This window comes from Balaenoptera musculus, chromosome 6 (assembly GCF_009873245.2).
Source record: "Balaenoptera musculus isolate JJ_BM4_2016_0621 chromosome 6, mBalMus1.pri.v3, whole genome shotgun sequence".
NCBI lineage: Eukaryota > Metazoa > Chordata > Mammalia > Artiodactyla > Balaenopteridae > Balaenoptera > Balaenoptera musculus.
Window position 1 is genome coordinate 116,037,179 of NC_045790.1, and position 19,856 is coordinate 116,057,034.

Sequence of the window (19,856 nt, forward strand, 5' to 3'; positions counted from 1 at the left end):
TGAGAGCAGGGGCAGGGGCCGGCATGGGTCCCCATATGCAGCCTACCGGGTCCAGGGGCTGCTAGAGGGAGCCTGGTGGCCAGGGAGGCTTATTGAGAGTGTCGAGGGTCAGGAGAGGGCATTGCCACTACCATCCTCAGCTGTGTGGGCATATGGCCCGGGGTCCAACGCACCGTCCGCGGCAGCCACCTTGGCAGGCTCGATACATGATACAATCTCAGCAAGGTCCGTGAAGGAGGCGTTGGGGCAGGTGAGCACGTGGGGGGCAGAGGCGAAGGAGACATCTGGCCAAGCCCCTGACCGCAGCCGGCCCCACCCTCTCTATGACCCTCTGTGGTCCTAGCCCTAGACTGCGGGTGGGGCACGGATGACAGGCAGAGTCCTGAGCAGCCCCCAACCCACAGCGACATCCTCTCCCACGGGAGCACTTCAAGGGTGGAGAGTCAAAGGGGGGCAGAGGCCAAGAGACAGCCCCCCAGGGCCGCTGCCCTTGCCCTTGTCTTCTGGCCCCTGGGGCGGGGCAGGGGAACCTGCAGGCCTGAGCAGTTGAGAGGGTGTGCCAACGTGCTGCTGCCTGCAGGGAGCCCTGGCTCTTTTTTGGATTGGGCAGCAGAGGACGGGTCACAGGAGTGGGAGAGGAAGGAGGGGCGCCAGCTCAGGCACTCACGTTGCACGCCTTCACCTTGCTCGTCCCCTGCCGATCCTGCAGCATCTTCTCCAGCACGCCACTGCGACCCCAGATGTCAAACACTGTCCGGCCGTGCTGGTACCCCACCTCCTGCACACACACCGGGAACCCCGTGACCGGGGCGCTAGAGCAGGGAGGCCTGGGACGGGCAGCCGGCCTGGACACTCACGCAGACCTCGTGGAACTTGCCGAAGTCCAGGGTGCCGTAGCCGTCGATGGGGGGGCGCAGGTACACGCAGTAGTCGCTGCTCTTCACCGTCTCCAGCTGCCGGACGCAGCACACGTAGGCCAGGCGCGTCTAGATCTCCGCCATGTTCAACACCTGCCGTGTCACAGCCCCTGAGCGTGGCTCTCCTGTCCCCGTGTGGCCCCTGGCCTCCATCTGGGCACAGCCACTGAGTCTCCTGCCCTGGCCCTTCCTTCCCCTCCCCTCCCCCCCAAGGGGAGGCTATTTCTGCTAGGCCTGGGGGGAGGCTGGGCACCCAGCCAGGGGTCCTGGGGTGGGGGGGGCCTTTAGGCCTGGCTCCTTTCCCAGAGCTGGTCCCAGGCGGGCAGGGATGGTGAGTGAGTGACCACCACCCTCCTGGACCCAGAGCCTGGAGGGTGCACCCCCCCTCCCTGCCCATCTCAGGGTTTCAGGGACACAGGCGCCAGATGTGGGGAGGAGCAGCTGGGGTAGGCAGGGCTGGGCCCCCACCTTGACCTTCATGGCCGAGGGGTTCCAGCGCTTCCACAGCAGCCACCACCCGGAGAGCACAGCCCCGTAGTGGTGAGGTCTGTCTCATCCCGGCCGCCCGCGTCGACGGCCGTCACCACCTTTGCCCCCATTGACCTGGCCACATCCGCTGGGGAGGAGGTGGCCTGGTCACCAATGGGGACAGGTATGCAGAGCCCCAGGTGGGAGCATGGCTGGGGTGATGGGTCAGAGCTGGGGGAAGTGGGGGTGGAGCCAGGGCTGGGGGCAGAGCCTGCCCGAGAGGCGCTGAGAGTGGGGGGATGGGGGTGAGGGTCTCCTCTCCACCCTCACACCTGGGCCTGCGGAGGGGGTCGGCCGAGCGCACCGAGCTGTCCAACAGGTGACAGGTGTGCCCCAGGAGGGGCCTTGCCCACAGCAGACCCGACACGTGCAGGCTGTTGGTTCTGACTGTGGGCACAGACGGGCCCTAACTGCGGCCGGCCCCTCTACCTGGCCTGGTTCTGAGCGCCGCGGAGCCGACAGATAGAACCATCTGCTGGGAGCACGCGGTGCCGAGCGTGCGCACGTGTGCGCTACCCCCGGCGCGCGGGAGCAGCGGGGCTGAGGCAGGGCCGGGCGGCCCCTCCCCGCCCGCCACGGTACCCGGGAGGTCGCTGATGTAGCCCCCGTCCATCAGCAGGCGTCCATCTTTGGGGTCGCGGAGCGGGGGCACGTAGCCCGACAGGGACATGCTGGCACGCACGTACCTCCACAGGGAGCCTGGGAGGGAGTCCAGAGGGATCGGGGGAGAGGAAAGGAGCCTTTCACTGCCCAAGGTGAGCTCCTGCCCTGGACCCTCGGCTCAGAGCCTCGCCGACGTGGGTCCTGAGCCCTGCACATCTGGCCTCCGGCGGAGAGCACCAGGCCCGGGCAGATGACACCCTTCCTGGACATCCTCCTCCTCGGACGGAGCCCATGGGGGCCGGGCTGGCTCTGGGCCTCCCCACATCTCCCCTTGCCGTGACCTTCTGCCAGCCCTGCCACCCCACTCACTTCTAAGCAGACACGTTTCCAGGGGCTCCCAAAACACTCTGGCCTGGAGAAGGGCCTCAGCCGCCCACCCACAGGTGGGCTCTCTCCTCGGCGTGCTGCTCCGACCCACACGCAGCTGTGACCCACGTGGGCCCTCACTCTGCCCCGTCCCATCTCTCCCTCTCCCTGTGCACCCTCAGCCTTCAGGCCCAGAGCAGGGTCATCTCTGTTCACATCTCCCCGAGCCTCTTGCCTCCTCTGGGGGATCCTGGGGCTTCCCTGGGCCTGGCCGGGAACTGGCCCCTTAACGCCCCTCCCCTGAAGCTACTCTGCCCCCGCTGGGGAGCCCGCACCCCGGGAGGAGGTGCTCACCGTCTGTGTGGACCCGCATGGCAGAGGCTGTGACGTCGGTGGTGACGGTGAAGTAGGGGATCCACAGGTCCTGTGAGGGGAACGGGACTCAGAGGGACCACCCCCGGCTGCCAGCCCTCGACCCTGTGGGCCCAGGGCGTCCAGACCCAGGCAGGCTGAGGCCGTGGGCTCTGCTGGGGCTCCCCAGGTGGTCCCTGCCAGGGGGTGCACCTCGATCTGCCTGTCCTTGAAGACGCTGCAGATGCTTCTGTTGAAGCCAGCCCCCGAGAACACGGAGGTGATGGGGTAGGTCAGGTCCAGCATGGTCTTTACCATCGACGTCACATCCTGGGGGGTGGCACATGGGGGCACGTGTGAGGCCCCTGCAGAGGAGAAGGGGCTCACCCCCCGCCGCCCCCCCCAGGCACCGGCAGCAGGCGACCCCAAGGGACCACCAGGAGCCTGCGTCAGGAGAAGGGAGCAGGGACCTGGGCACACACGTGCGCCTTCTGCGAACAGAAGCCTGTGGGGAGCAAACACTGTGGCCTGAATGGCAGGGCCTGGAGGTCCCAGGGGAACGCCCGCTGACCCCTGGCAGGCCCGGCCAGCTGGGCCCTCACCGCCCGCTCAGCGGGGACGGCTCAAGGCTCATTGGGACAAGGTCCGTCCAGGACCAGGGCCAGCTGAGTGTCCACCACTGCCCCTCCGGGCTGGCCCGGGCTTGGCCTTCACACTCCACCGTGGCAGACGCTCCATCCCTCTGATCCTGGGAAGCAGCAGCCCTACCAAGGGCCCTCACTGCCAAAGCCCTGTGATCTCTGGCAGGACCGAGGCCCATCCTTCCTCAGCGAGGATGGGGGCCGGTGAGACCTGCGAGCACAGGACACAGGACCAAGAATGCCTGACTCCTCAGGGCTCAGGGATGGAGAGAAAGGGCCCTCCTTGCCTCTGTGTGGACAGACGCTGGGACGGGCTATAAGGGAGGGGGGGGCAGGCCCCCAGCGGGGGTGAGTCACGCGCCCCCCCCCCGGCTGCTCACACTGAGACTCGTGGACGAGCAGGAGGAACACACGTGCCCCTGGAGGACAGGGAGCCCGGACGGCCTGGGACATCCCCGGTGTCCTCCGCGGTCAGCAAGGCCCTCACTCCCGAGGAGGCCCTTGCCCAGCACCACAGCCACCCCACCGTGCCCCCTCCACGTGCCAACAGGTGGGACGGCAGAGCAGCCCGGGGGGTCCGTCCCGCACGCGCCACAGAGTGGCTGCCCGGGGGCCCCCTTGGCCCAGCGCAGACTCAGGGCGGCAGGACATGACGCCCAAGGCTCCCTGGCTGTTCCCGCACCCGCACCGGACCAGCAGGGCTGAGGGAGGGAGAGGTCTGCCCGACCTGCACGCGGACCCTCGCTGAGGCTGGAGCACCGTCCCCCGCGGCCACTGCCCTCGGAGGCTGTCCTTAGTGACCGGAGCTGAGCAGCCCGCAGCCCCCAGGGAAACTGGGCGCCTTGGGGATGTGTGGATTGGGCAGATGGCCTGCTCTGAGAGCTTCTGCTCAGAGGAGGCCCATCTTTTCTTTTAAAAATGAGAGTGCCAACACTTCTGAGCCCACTCTTGGTTTCAGCCAGGGCTCCATTCTGCTCCACAAAAAACCAGCAGAGCCCTGAGAAGGGCAGACTGCAGCCCGCCCCTCCTTTGCCCACAGCCCCCTGCCCCGGGTGGGTCCCCAGATCCTGGATTGTCCCCTGGCGTCCATTCACTGCAGGGCCAACTGTACCAACAATGTATATTTCTTACTTTCTGTGTCCCTGATGCTCTGGCATTTGGGGTCCCGCACACCCGGGGAGAGAGACAGACCCGGGCTCACCCAGCCCTTCCAGAGCCCACACCCGACCACCTCTGTCTAACCCACACCCCAAGCCTGAATCACCCAGGGCCAGGTGCCAGGCAACTATGCCCAGAAACCCACCGGAATTATTCGAACGGGCAGATCTTAAGCTGTGTGCCCTGCCCTGCCTTGCCCTTCCCACAGAAACCCCAATAAGGGCCCCGACCTAGGCCTTGCCCCCTGCCTGCCTACCGGCACTGGTGCCCATGGCCTGTGGGGTGGGCGTGGAAATGAGGGGAACTGTGGGTGCCCTAACCTCTCCTCAGCCACCTTTACAACTTAAGACCAGGCACGAACCGGAGCCCATCCCACAACACTGACGCCCTTGCTTCTGTGTGCCCTCCCTCCCCCAACAAGCCACGCTCTGAGGCCAGAGCCCTGAAGAGCCACGTCCGTTCTCAGTGCCCTCCTGCCGTCCCCGGCCCCGCAGGGCCCTCACCTCAGCCCACTGCTTGGCCCGGATCCGTATCTGGCCGTAGTTCCGCTTCTCAGAGTACAGGGCGCCCATGAAGGCCCCGATGGACGTCCCTCTGACCGTGTCCACAGGGGTGCCGCACTCCGTCAGGGCCCGGGTGATGCCGACCTGGGCACAGCCTCTACGCCAGCAGGAGGATGGAGCAGGAAGTCAGCGCCGCCGGGCCGCCAGGACCCCAGGGACAGCCGTCCCGTTCCACCCCACCCCTCAGTGCCCGAGTCCTGCACGTGCCACGGAGAGAGGGGCAAAGATGCCAACTCAGAGAGGGAGTGGGACGTTCCCGAGAGGCAGCCAGCACTCGGCCTCCTCCACCCGCTGGCGTCTGGGAGGCTGTGAAGCTGAAACAACAGGCTTTGAACAGACTCGGGCGGGTGGGGAGGCAGGGGAGGCCCCCAGCGCAGCCCCCAGGGCCGGACGAGCCCCCACCGGAAAGCAGCTCCAGCTGAGACCACTGTGGCCACTGCTCGCGTGTGACGTCCACCACACAACCAGGAACAGCGTGTGTGAGGAGAAGAGAGCGTGTGGCTGTGGCCAGGAGGAGGGACAGACGGTGGAAGTGGACAGAAGCAACACCCAAGTTCTAGAGCTCATGACTGACATTGAGCCTCAGGTTCAAGGAGCATTCTAAATGCTGAGCATAAATCAAAAAAAAAAAAAAATCCTACATTGTTGAAAACCCAAGATGAATAAAACTTTAGACCAGGCTGAGAACAAAAAGGCATGTTGCCTCCAAAGGGTCAGCACACACAGAGCTGACCTCCCCTGCCCCATGCTGGCTGCAGAGGTCACGGACTTACCATCTGGCCCTTCACAGACAATGTCTGCTGGCCCGTAAGTTAGGAAAGGAAGAACAGTTTAAATCAAAGAGAGTAAAATTAAGGAAACAATAAAGAGCAGAAATTAATGAGCCAGAAGACAAACACATTATAGAAAGGGTCCTCAAAGGTAAAAGCTGGTGCTTTGAAAGGACTAATTCAGGTAAGGCTGGTAAGACTGATCCACAAAGGTAAAAAGCAGGGGATAGAGAGAGGCGGACAGGGTCGGGGAGTGGAGGGGGAGGGAGAAAGAGACAGAGACAGAGAGACAGAGATGGAGAGAGAGAAAGAGGGAGGAGGAGGGAGACAGAAGGTCTTAATAACCAATATCAGGACTGAGAAAAGGAACATCTGTGCAGATGCTCCAATTAAAAAGGTAAGAAGCTAGTGTGAGCTTCATGCCTTAAGTAGGAAAAATCAGATAAAACGGACACATCCCTAGACCAACATAACTTACCAGACCTGACACTAGAAGTAGAAAACCTGAAGAGTCCAATAACAATCAAAACAACTGAATCTTTAATTTTCAAATCCTCACAAAATCTCATGTCCGGATGGTTTTACTAGTGAACTGTACTAAACATGTAAGGAAAAACAACACAAACCACCTGAAACCTTCCAGAGAACAGGGAAAGCGGCAGCACCTTCCAATTCAGTTTTGAAGGCAGCAAACAAACCTGCCTACATTTCAAGAAAGGACAAGCATGGCCCACCTTGCTCAGACCCAAGGGGTCAGGTGACACAAACGGGGCCACATGCCACAGGCCAATGAGTCCATCCCAAGGAGGTGACGTTTGATGTTACTTTAAAATCACTCAATGTGATTCACCATATTAACAGAATAAAGGAGCAGAATCACACAATCCTGACAGACCCATAAAAACAACCACCCGTGATAAAAACTCGGCAAACTAAGAATAGAAGGAAACTTCCTCAGTCTGATAAAGGGCATCTACAAAACCCAACAGCCGAGATGGCAGAGATGGCACTTAACGCTTAAAGGGAATGCTTTCCCCAACACTCACCACCTCTGCTCAGCTCTGTGCTGGAAGCTCTAACCAGTGCAACAGGCAAGAAAAAGAAACAAAGGCATTTATGTATTTTGGGAAGAAAGAGGAAATACTGTCTTTATTCTCAGAAGAATAAAGTGCAAAAAAACTACAAAAAAAGGTACTGGAAGAAGTGAATTTCGCAAGGTTGTAAGTCATGACATCAATTTACAAATATCATTTGCATTTCTACATACTGGCAACAAACAATTTAAAATGAAATTTAAAACATACCATTTAGGGCTTCCCTGGTGGCGCAGAGGTTAAGAATCCGCCTGCCAATGCAGGGGACACGGGTTCGAGCCCTGGTCCGGGAAGATCCCACATGCTGCGGAGCAACTAAGCCCATGAGCCACAACTACTGAGCCTGCGCTCTAGAGCCCACGAGCCACAACTACTGAGCCCACAGTCCACAACTACTGAGCCTGCACTCTAGAGCCCGCGAGCCACAACTACTGAGCCCACAATCCACAACTACTGAGCCCGCGTGCCGCAGCTACTGAAGCCCCCGCACCTAGAGCCCGTGCTCCGCAACAAGAGAAGGCACCGCAATGAGAAGCCCGCGCACCGCAACAAAGAATAGCCCCCGCTCGCTGCAACTGGAGAAAGCCCGCGCGCAGCAACGAAGACCCAACGCAGCCAAAAATTAAATTAATTAATTAATTAAAAAAAAGAAAGTTAAAAAAAAGACTTGTATTCAGACTATATAAATAACTCCTCTAGCTAAATAGCAGAGGGCAAGCCACCTGTGAGAGAGGCGCGGCCTCCCACCAGGGGCGCGGCCTCCCACCAGGGGCGTGGCCACAACTTACACCCCGGACCGTACCAAGGGTGACAGAGATGTGGGCAGCCCGAGCTCTCAAAACCGCCAGTGGGGGTGTAAAACTGTTCAGCTACCCCGTAGGCAGGTAATTCCACTCCTAGGTATTAGCCCGAGAGAAGAGCACATGTGTCCACGGGAAAGGTCTGTACAAGGACGCCTGTAGCCGTTCTGTGCTCAGTAACCAAACCCAGAAAACAACGCAAATGCCTGTTGACAGGAGGAGGACGGCACAGCCCGGAGCCCACAGCGTCCCACGCGGCGACGCCACAGGCACGGTCGGGGCACACAGACAACCTCGGAGACGTGGAGTCCACGCGACCAAGCCGACACAGGCCGGCCTGGAACGGAAAGCTAAGCAAGCAAGCGTTATTATTCTCAGAGAAATTCAAACTGCACTACTAGGACACACAGAAAAAAACTGAAAAAAGCACTCAAACATTAGAAACATCTTAGCAAAAAAAGATCAATCAGAAGATACATTTGAGAAAAATCACCCAGAAAGTAGAACAAAAAGACAAAGATGGAAAACTTGGGAGAGAAAAGAAAAGGTAGGAGCATGAGAGGATGAGGGGTCATCTGGATCGTGACCCAGAAGAGAGAGCAGGGAGCGGGGGGTGTGGGCCTTACCCAACACTCCCAGGGTTGAAGTTGATGAATTTCCGAATCTGAAAGGGCCCACGGGGAGTCTGCCCGGCCCGGCCTAATGCGGATAAAGAATGACACCCAGGCACATCATCAAGTACTTCCAGAAACACAAGAGTGAAGAGAGTCTCCTACAAGATCCAGAAAGAACAGGCTTCGTGAATAATACGACACTGAACTTCAGAACAGCAATACTGGAAGCTAAAAAGATGATGGAACCACACCTTAAAATTCTCAGGGAAAATTATTTCCATCCAGAATTCCATGACCAAACTGTCATGCAAGTGTGAGAGCAGAATGAGGATACTTTCTGCTAAGCATGGTGTTGAAACTTTTCCCTCCCATGCATCTTCTCTTAAGGAAATTTCTAGAGTATGAACTCCACCAAAATCAGGAATGTATCAAGAAAGAGGAAGACCTGGTATCCAGAAGTGGAGTTGGACACAGGAGAGAGACAAAGGCAGTTCCCAGGATCACGGTGAAGGGAAACTCCAAGGCAACATCCCAGCAGCATGACCGGGGAGCAACCAGCAGAGCTGAGAGGCCGCTCCAGCGTGAGTTCAGCAGAGATGACTTGGTGGTCTGAGCACACTGAGGGGGGCTGCGTCTCCAGCAGCATCTGGGGTGGAGCACTGAGCAAACGGCAACTGCCGCAATTATTACTCGGAGGAGGGAGACGCAGCCGTATATGCAGTAGGATAAGGCTTAGCTCCAAAGAAGACCCACCTTGCTGTAAGGCAAACAGTGAGCCCTGGCTGACTAGGGAGGGGACCACACCGGGGTCCTGCGCTGAGGAGGAGGACAGACGGAGGATACATGACAGAGGCGGACAAACAGACTTTGATCCTGTGCATATGTGGGGGCGGTGAGGAACTTAATCATCTAAAACTGAAAAAAATGAAGAAACAGATAAACAACAGGGTCCTACTGCATAGCACAGGGCACTATATTCAATACCCTGTAATGATCCATAATGGGAAAGAATATGAAAAACAACATATGTATACAATATACATATATATATACATACACACACACACATATATATAAAACTGAATCACTTTCCCGTGCACCTAAAACCAATACAACATTGTAAATCAACTATAATTCAATAAAAAAAAAAAGAAACGTCAATGAGGAAACAGTTGAAGAAAAGTTGGAAGTGACTGTCTATGGGATATTGTCTGTGGGATATCTCTGGATTTGTTGGTGGGACAGGTTGGGCAGAGGACTGCTGTGTGTTACACAAATACCGTATGGCCTTACAGAATGGCCACATGGCTTTTAAACTAAGTATTACTTCAACTAAATTTTCATTAAAAATGCTGCTGCAAACCAGGTCCAAGTCCGGGCCAGCTGCTCCAGGGGACCTCACTGCAGAAAGCAGCCGGAGTCCCCCATCCTGGCAACTTTGGGTAAATCACCTGATTTTCTAGGCCCACTGGCTCGGCTTTCAGGTAAAAACATGGCACTACATGATGCCCCCAAATCACCCGAAATAAACGAGCAGAGTACTCATTACGTCACCACCCAGGCCAGGCCGCACTCAGGGTGCCAGGGTCAACACGTGCAGGGCGCTCCACCCCGGCCCGCTGCCGACAGACCGTGGGATCCCTCCCCTGCAGCCCAGCCCTCGGAGAGAGGCCACAACGTGCGCTGTGAAGGAAGAGGAGGCCAGTGAAGAGGCTGGGGCTGAGGAGGCGGGGTCTCCAGGAAGGGCAGGCCCTCCCGTGTCCACCCCGCTTTTCCGGCTGTAAGGGTCTCAGGCCAGAACTTCGAGCCTCAGAGTCTGCAGTGGTGGGGAAGCGAGCAGCGTGCCTCCAGCTAGACAAGCAGTTCTGAGGCTCGTCTGCGTCGCTTCCCTGACCCTCTCCAGCTACAATGAGCCGAGGAGCAGCGGGGCCGGGCACGAGCACAGCCCCGACTCTGCGGGGTGCACGCACACAGTGACTGCAGCTCACTCCGGAAGGGACATCCTCGGGCCAAGGGCGTGGTGACCCAGACTCCTCCCTCAGGCTCTGGGGAGAGGTGGCCAGCACGGTAAGCAGGGCTGGCACCCAGCCCTGGCACTCGGGGAGCCTCGCTGCAGTGCCGGGGAAGCGGCACAGGCCCGCCAGCCCAGCGACTGGCCTGGCGTCCTCCGAGGCCAGGGGTGTGAGGGGCTCCACCCCACAGGGCACCCCTGGCCCTGGGACCTGGCCCTCAGAGGGGCGGGGGTCCAGCACGGATGCTGCAGGAGGTGCTGCCTTGCCCCTCCTCGCGCCGACCGGTTCACCCGGGGGCCTTGGCCTGTCACACCCTCACCACACACCTGCCCCTCCGTTTCTGCCCCACGTGTATTTTTCTCTTTAACCAAGGTCAGGAGAAGAGCAGCAAGCGTCAGGACAGCTTGGGGTACGAGTGGCTTGGGTTAAAAGTCCTTAAAGGAACCCACCAGCCCAAGAAACTAAAGGCTGCTTCACGAGGGTCGTGAGCAGAGCAGATCATTGTTCCATAAAGTGTGCATTAAAATGGAAAGAAACTCGCCCGCAGCCCAATGGAAAGACTGGCAAAGGATCAGAACAGAGTTTTCAGAAGAGGAGACAATCAGAACGAGAAATACATTCTCTTCCACTGTCTTCGTGGAAGGAGGGGACACCTGCCCGTGGGAAACACTGCCGGGCACGTGCGCCAGCCCAGCCTGGGGAGGATGGGCGCACGCGCACACGTACCCACGCGTGGCCCGTGGGAAGGGGCGGGACTCACCTCGCTCCCCCTCCCCCGAGTACCAAGGCGATGGCGTTGCCGGTCAGCACCCGCGCCAGGCGGGAGAAGTCCGAGTGCCGGTCCGGGGGCCTCTGGCAGACCCGCTCGTACAGCTCCACCTGCGAGAGCGGCCGGCAGACGCGGAGGGCTGGGTCGAGTTCCCACACCCGACGTGACCTGGCTGTTCTCCCCCACTCCTGACCCAGAGCTCCTCCTGGAGCGGCCGGTGGGTCTGATCCCGACCCTGTCGTCACCTCGGCGCCCGGGCTCACCTGGGAGGGCTCTTGGGGTGGGGCGGGCAGTGCGGGCAGCTGGGCCACATACCGACGGGCCCAGCCGAAGCCCACCAGCCCCGAGGTGGAGACAGACGCCGCCGGCAGGGTGCCTCCACCAAGCTGCGGGGCTGGGCGGGCCGTGGCGAGCCGGCGGCCCCTGCGCTCCCACCACGGCCCGCGCCCAGCCGCCAGGGCTGAGGACCCCTGAGGAGGAGGTGCCTCAGGATTTGTGTGCTTTCTGTCCAAAGGAGGAAGCAGTGCCAACCTGAGGCCACCGGGCTCTCTGAGGCCTCAGCTGAATGTGAGAGCCTCAGGCCCACCACTCTGGGGTTCTGGCCCCCCGTAGGGGCTCCCCCATCTGGGGGGCATGTCACCCTGTGGCCACGGGAATCTGAAGACCAAGCTCAAGCAGATGTGAGTGCACAGGAGTGGGTGAGCTCCTGGAGAGCAAGCGCCCTCATCAGGGCCAGCGGGCTCAGAGCGGAGTCAGAGGGAAACGGCCCGAAGCAGGTCGCCGGGGCCCCCAGCCGCCCCGGGCCTCACCAGCTTGGGCAGGCCCCTCCTGGAGAAGACACGGCGAGGGCAGCAGAGGTGCAGGTGGCCGGAGCACCAGCCCCGCATGTTGAGCCACTCCACAGTGCGGGCCAGCGCAGGCCCGTCCTCCCGGTGCAGCAGGACCAGCTGCTTCTGGGCGCGCGCAGCGAGGGCTCCAGCATCCGCTCCAGCTGGGGGAGAGCGGAGCCCCGCGTCAGGCAGCCCAGCAGAGGCCACAGGCTGGAGCAGGACAGGGCCGAAGGCCAGCACAGGGCTGTCCAGAGAGGTCCCACGCTGGATGCCGCTTCCCCCCCCGCCCAACACAGGTCTTGGCCTTGGCGGGTGGTACCCTGGTTCTGAAGACCGAGCCGGCTGTGGTGTGCTTGGCCCTTCCTCTGTGAAGCTGTGACCCAGGGGGTGCGGGGCTGGGTGCGGGGGCATGAGGGAGCTCCGGGGGCCTGCAGGAAGGGGGGCGGCGCACACGCCACACCTTCTTCTGCAAACACTCCCCCACAAGGGAGCATCACTCGTGGTAAGAACAGGAACCCACATCGGAGATGACGAGTCTGTAGCTGTCCCAGGACCGGGGTGGAAGCGTGAAATGAGAACAGACGACGGGGCAGAGGAAGGAGGTGGGGAACACGAAGCAAAGGGACAACGAGACTCCACTTCGCACCCAGGAAGCTGGGAACACAGGGGGCTGACAGTGCAGGGCAGGGGGCCCCAGGCCTCGCCCACATCCCACGCACAACAGGAGTGCGGTCTGGCAGCTCTCTGAACCTGAAGACACACAGCCTCTGCCGCCCGGCAGCAATTCCAGGTGGTGCCCTGAAGACACCCCTGCACACGCATGTAGTGAAGTAACTTCACAGTCCGTTGGCTGAGAAGAGACAGATGGTGGGGCATTCACAAATAGAAACTAAACAGCCATAAGACGAGTGAAACAATATGGATAAAATTCAAAAGTGTAAGTGTTGAGGAAAAAGGAAATTTCAAGATGGTATAAACTAGAACACTATTTATATATAAAAAAAAACCGTGCCATATACACACATAGTAAAAATCTGAAACACGGACAGAGGCTCTGACTTTACACGAGCCTCTGCCTCGTAAAGTGGCCACTGGCCACTTCGGGGTACCTGCCTGCCTCTGCTAAAACAACCGTCACAGGTAGACACGGCAGAATGTTTCCAAAATGTGTAGAGCAAATACCTGGGTGAATGCTCTTATTATCCATCCCTTCCTGAGTTGTTGAAATACTTCATTCAGAGGAAAAGAGAGAAACAAGGGGTCTGAGAAGAGAGTGGGGCCCCCCTCCCGCCAAGACCTGCCCAGCCTGTAGCCCTCTGACCACGCCCACTGCCTGGCCCAACCCAGCAGCCGGCCCAGCCCGCCCCCCCCCCCCAAGCCCTGGCCATGGACCCCACCTGCTGAGGCCCCACCGCCCACTGCCCCACTCCCGCAGGCCGGCTCACCTCGCCCACCGTGGGCTCTTGCTCGCCCAGGCCCACGATAAGGATGCAGTCGGCCTGCTGGATACAGCGCTGGGTCCAGGGTGTGAGCGTGTTGTCCGCCTGGTAGAGCACGATCCGGTGGATGTCCTCCTGCTGCCCCAGCCAGCTGGACAGCCGGTACTCGTGGATACTGGGAGGCACGGACAGAGGGCTGCAGACGCCAGGGCGCATTTCGAGGCCGGGCTGGGACCCACTGAGGGCAGGAAGCCAGGCTCGGCCAGGCTGCTCCGACGTGGAGGCCGGCGTGCCTGTCCACAGCAGCAGAGCCAAGGCGCTGTTTTATGTTGGCGCCGGTCAGCAGCAGGGCAGGGCCTGAAAGCACAACCACCAAATACAGAAAACTGTGCTGGCAGCTCACACTGGAGGACAAGCAAGGCCCTGCCTTCTCCTGGAGTTTGCTCTTCTGGAAAGCAATGAGCCTTTCAGCACTCAGGAGGAAGTGCCTGTGGCCCTGAAGGAGACCCTCTGGGCAGGCGAGGCTGCAGGGGTGCCGGTGGAAGGGCTGCACCCAGTACAGGGAGGGGCGGCCTCTCTGACCTCAGTCTCCTCCTCTACACACGAAGGGGCTGGATCTCTGCAGCACCGAGACTGTGTGTGCACGGGGGCAGGGAAGCACGAGCTTGTGAAGTGCGAGATTAGACAGCTTCCCGAACCCAAGGCAGCCCGGCTGGCTGGGCTCCAGTCAGGTGCGGCTCACCAGTGTCCAGATGCACACGTTTCCACGTTTCGTGTCTCTGGGATCAGCGTGCTTCCTCCAGCTACAGAGTCTCAGAGCTGCCGTCCACACAGACACAGTTGCTCTCAGCCAGGAGGGCCAGCGCCAGAATATGCGAGAGGGCCGCCAGGGGCAGGGACAAAAGCTGAGAGGCCAGCGGCCCTCAGTGCCAGGAAGGCTGCTGGACCGCCCCGAGGATGCGGAAGTCCCGCTGCTGCAGGAGAAGCCGGGGCCTTCCCCATGGCTTCCTTCTTACACCCGCACTTACACCTGAGCTTCCCTGAGGGCTTGTAATCAGAAGGCGAGAGACAAGAAATCACCGCCTTGTGTTTAATTGGCAGCATCTGCTTTCCTGGAGGCACAAGCATAAGGGTGCGTCTCACAGGGTGGTGCCCTGTGATGCGGCGGCTGGACTGACCTGTGCGTCTGTGCAGCTCTGACTCAAATGGCAGAAGCCGGTCGATGCGGGAAAGCATCTCCTCTGGGGGCTCGGGGCAAAGGGCGCTGGTCCCCCGGGGGCTGCAGTCCTGCTCTGGGGGTCAGGCCAGGTCGGGCCAGGCCGGGAAGAGCTTCAAGCTCGAGTTGGTCACCCCGCATGGGTCTGACAGAGAGAGGGAGTCCTCTCGGGGCTGGTGCCTCACGTGCCTGCGAGGGCGGGCACTCCTGGGCACTGCAGTGGCTCACCCCGTCCACCTCTTGGACATCTAGGACGAGGCGGGACGGGCAGGCCATGTCTGGCTGCAGGAACACTGAGGAGCCCAGCCTGAGGTCCTCAGGGGACCCCAGGCTGGGCTCTATCTGGCCCTCAGTGCACGTCTCCTGCTCTGGGCCCGCCTGCCTGGACTCGGAGGGTTCTGAGGAGGCCCTCGGGAAAGTGTGGAGCCCCCCAGAGGCGGTGCTCTGGGCTCTCAAGGTGCGGGCTGCAGCCCCGGCCAGTCAGGAAGGTGGTGACCAACCCCATCCCTGGGAGGGTCTGCTTAGGGCCCAGGTCACGGGCGGGTCCAGGGCAGCGTGTGGGCACGGGGCGACTCCTAGGCACTTATGTGTCGGCTCTGCTGGGCACGGCTGCTGCTCCAGGACAGATCTGGCCTGGACGGTCACTGCCAGCCTGGCTGTCACACGGCCTCTCTCCCAAACTCTGGAAGCCAGAGGAAGTGGACACCTTCACAGCTGGAAGAAAAGGACCACTGGCCTAGATCCTCACTCTAAAAACACCCTCCACAAATGTGGTCACCTGGCTGTCAGCAAAAGAGCACCGCGGGGCAGAGTCCAGTCCTTCTAAGTGAGGGCTCTGGGTCAGCTGAAGAGCCTACAGAAAAATGAATCCCGATTCTACCTCATATCATCACCAAAATCAATCTCCAATGAATTGTGAACTTGAAAGGTAAAACCATAAAGTTTTTAGAAGAACCTCTTCATGATTTGGGGGCAGGATGAAATTTCTTCAATAAAACACAAAAAGCAGTAACAATATGGGAAAAAATTGATAAATAAATTGGTCTATATTAGAATTAACAACTTACGTTTGTCAAAAGATATCATTAAAAGAATAAAAAAAACAAGCCACAGAGGGAAAGATATCTGCAACACTTTCATCCAATAAAGCGACTGTATCCAGATTGCCCATCAACAAGGAAAAGATAACAAACCAATAAAAAGGGTGGGCAACTTGACAGGCACTTGCAAAAGAAGGTATCTCAATGGCCAGTAAACAAACAAACTTCTTAGTTGTTGGGAAATGCAAATTCAGGCCCAAACAAGATACCACTGCACACTCACCAAAATGTACAAAGAGGAAAGGCCACCCGCCCAGCTGTAGAACATACACTCTTCCCTTTCTCCAGGACAGACTATATGTTAGGCCACAAGACAAGTCCTAAAGAACTTTAAAGACTGGATTTACAGGGACTTTCCTGGTGGTCCAGCGGTTAAGACTTCTCCTTCCAATGCAGGGGATGCGGGTTCAATCCCTGGTCAGGGAGACGAGATCCCACATGTCTCGGGGCCAAAAAACCAAAACCATAAAACAGAAGCAATATTGTAACAACTTCAATAAAGACTTAAAAAAAACCAAAAGGACTGGATTTACAGATGTAGAGAACAAACATATGGATACCAAGGCGGCGTTGAGGGGGTGGGATGAATTGGGAGATTGGGATTGATATATATACACTATTGATACTGTGTATAAAATAGATAACTGGGACTTCCTTGATGGCGCAGTGGTTAGATTCTGTGGTTAAGACTCCGCACTCCCAATGCAGGGGGCCTGGGTTCAATCCCTGGTCAGGAAACTAGATCTCACATGCACGCCACAACTAAGGAGCCCTTGAGCCGCAACTAAGGAGCCCGCCTGCCACAACTAAGATCCGGCGCAACCAAATTAAAATATAATTAATTTAAAAAAAAAATGAGAGAAAATGGAATCTTTCTTAAAAAAATAAAATAAAATAAAATAGATAACTAATGAGAACCTACTGCATAGCACAGGGAACTCCATTCAGTGCTCTGTGGTGACCTAAATGGGAAGGAAATCCAAAAAAGAGGGGATATATGTATATGTAAAGCTGATTCACTTTGCTGTACGGTAGAAACTAAAACACAACATTGTAAAGCACTATGCTCCAATAAAAATTTTTTTAAAAATTGGATTTACACAAAGCATTTTTTCTGATCACAATGGTATGAAACTGGAAAATTCAAAAATATATGGAAATTAAACAACACATGCATAAACAACCAATGGGTCAAAGAAATCACAAGAGAAATGAGAAAATATCTTGAGAGAAATGAAAACAGAAATAACAACATTCCCGGATGTACTGGACACAGCGAAAGCATAGCTAGGAGGGAAGTTTACAGCTACACATGCCTCCTTTGAGGAAGAAGAAAGATCTCTGATCAACAACCGGCTTTCTACCTTAAGTAACTGGAAAAAGAATCTCAAACTAAACACAGAGCTAGCAAAAGTAAGGAAATAATAAAGATCAGAACAGAGATAAATAAAATAGGAAAACAGAAAATCAATGAAACCAATAGTTGGTTCTTTGAAAGAATCAATAAAATTGGCAAACCTTTAGCTAGAGGAATAAAGAAAAAAAGAGAAAAGACTCAAATTACTAAACGCAGAAATGACATTGGGACATGAGCTATTTTACAGAAATAAAAAGCAATACAAGAGAGTGCAGTGAGCAATTGCATACTAACAAACTGGGTCATCTGGATGAAATGGACAAATTCCTAGAAACCCACAACCTACCATGACTGAAGCATGAAGAAACAGGAAATCTGAAGACCTATAACCAGTAAGAAAACTGGACCAGTTTAAAAAAAAAAAAAAAAAAAAAAGCCCTGCATGAGGTGGCTTCACTAGGGAATTTTACCAAATATTTAAAGAAAAATTAACACCAATCCTCCTCGAACTCTTCCAAAAATATTGACTCGGAGGGAACACTTCCTAACTCATTCCATGGGGCCAGCACCGCCCCGCCCCACCAGTACCGAAGTCTCCGTGGGACCAAGATGCCAGGAGAAACTACCGAAGAGCCTTTGACAATGCAAAATCCTCAGGAAAGAGGAGCTGACCAAACTCAGCAGGGTATTAAGAGGATTACATACCACACCAAGTGGGATTTATTCCTGGAATGCAAGAATGACTCAGCATATGAATATCAATCAATGTAATAAATCAGATTAACAGAACAAAAGGGGGGAAGTATGATCATCTCAATTGATGCAGAAAAAGCATTGACAAAATTCAACATCTTTTTATGATATAAACACTCAACAAATTATGAATAGAAAGAAACCTCCTCAACATATTGAAGGCCATACATGAAGAACTGACCGCTAACATCCTACTTGAAGGCGAAGGACGGAAAGCTTCCCCCGAAGATCAGGAACGCGGCAGGGTGCCTGCTTTCACTTAACATTGCTAGGATGTCAGTGCCACCCAAAGCCACCAACAGTTCAGTGCAATCCCTGTCAAGATCCCCAGTTCCTCGAAGAAATAGAAATGCGCACGGACACATGTGAGTGTCACATCAGCGCACCGCACAGACGCTAACTCCCTGGTCTGGGGCAGCGAGTGGTGTGCGGCTCTCGCTTCACTATGTTTACAACTTCCTGTGAATCTGTCATTATTTCAAAATAAAAGGTTTTTTTTTTTTTTTTTTAAAAAAAAGGGAATAAGCTTTTATGAATCAACACATCTCCACTGTGCAACTGCAGATCTTTTGGGTGTGCCCTGGACAGTCTGACCAACGTCACTGAAAAATGTATGATGTTTTCTACATCCAGAATATTTGTTATAAAACAAAGACCAAGACTAATGGAAATTAATGCTTTCTGTGATTTAAATTTTCCCTTGGAGAATAACTTTTACATATTAAATATTTATAGTAGTATCTTCAATTTTATAAATCACTTTCATTTGGCATTTATTTAACACCTTCTGTTATCAAGTGTCTGTTTCAGGTAGAGCACGTTTTCGCCATAATAAGATACATACTCTTGTCACAATGTATTGTTCCATGATAGTAATGTAACATTCACTGCACCTATTGTTGTATCATTTTTGAAGACACCCCTGAAAGCTTTAGGATAGCCCTATCTCAGAAAATTGACTTATTGTCTCTTACTATGGTCGCTCACAATTATATAAAAACATATACATAAAGTGTTAAGAATATGGAATACTTTATGATTTGGGGAATTCCTAAGAGTTCTCAGGAATTTCAGTTTCTTGTTCTTGAGCCCCCAAACTTAACAGCCGTGCAACTTGGAAACATGACCGAAGCTGCCTGACCCCAGCTGTGGGTGTTCTCCACGTGGTCAGTCAGCTCCCCCAGCCACTGCGGTGTTCCCTCCGAGTAGTGCAGCAGCTGCATGCACCCACCCCAGGCTCACACCCCAGGATGGGCTCCCGCTGGCGGGGGGCGGTGCAGGGGTCTCTGTGCCCCTGGAGGCCCCAGAGTTCAGCTGGGAGGAGCAGTGCGGTGTGACTCACACCAGCTCCTGTGAGATAGGGTTTGCCCATCAAGACTGTCCAGAGGCGCCCGTCTCACTGACAGTCCTCTCCCCACCACTGCACCCCTCTCCACCCCCTGCCCAGGGTTTAGCCTTGCGGGCAACACTAAGTGCTCTTTCAGGAGAACCTGGAAGGATGAGAGGCAGGAGGAGGAGGGGGTCCAGCCGGACCTCAGGTGCCTTTGGGCAGGGCTTACCGATGGCGCTGAGGGCGTGCTTGAGCTCCAGGGTGAAGGCGGTGAGGGGCACATCCTCTGACACGGGCATGACGGCCACCGTGGAGAGGTTGCTGGCAGGGTTCCCCGAGTCCCACTTGCTGCCTACAGCCTGTAGCCCAAACTGGTGACCTGCAGAGCACAGGGGCGTGCGTTGGCCTGAGGAATCGGGCTGCCACTGGCACAGTCTCAGTGTCCCTGGATGTTTCGAGGTGACACCACGGCACACGAGGCCTGGGCAGGAGGAACAGGCACGAGGGTCTGCCCCTAGTCTCCACAACCAGAGCCCCGCCTTTCCTGCTGAAATTATCAACCACACTGTGGCGCCCTTGCGTTTCATCACACCAGGACTGGGCCCACTGAAGGGGACACAGACGCACAGATGCAGAGAAGGCCGT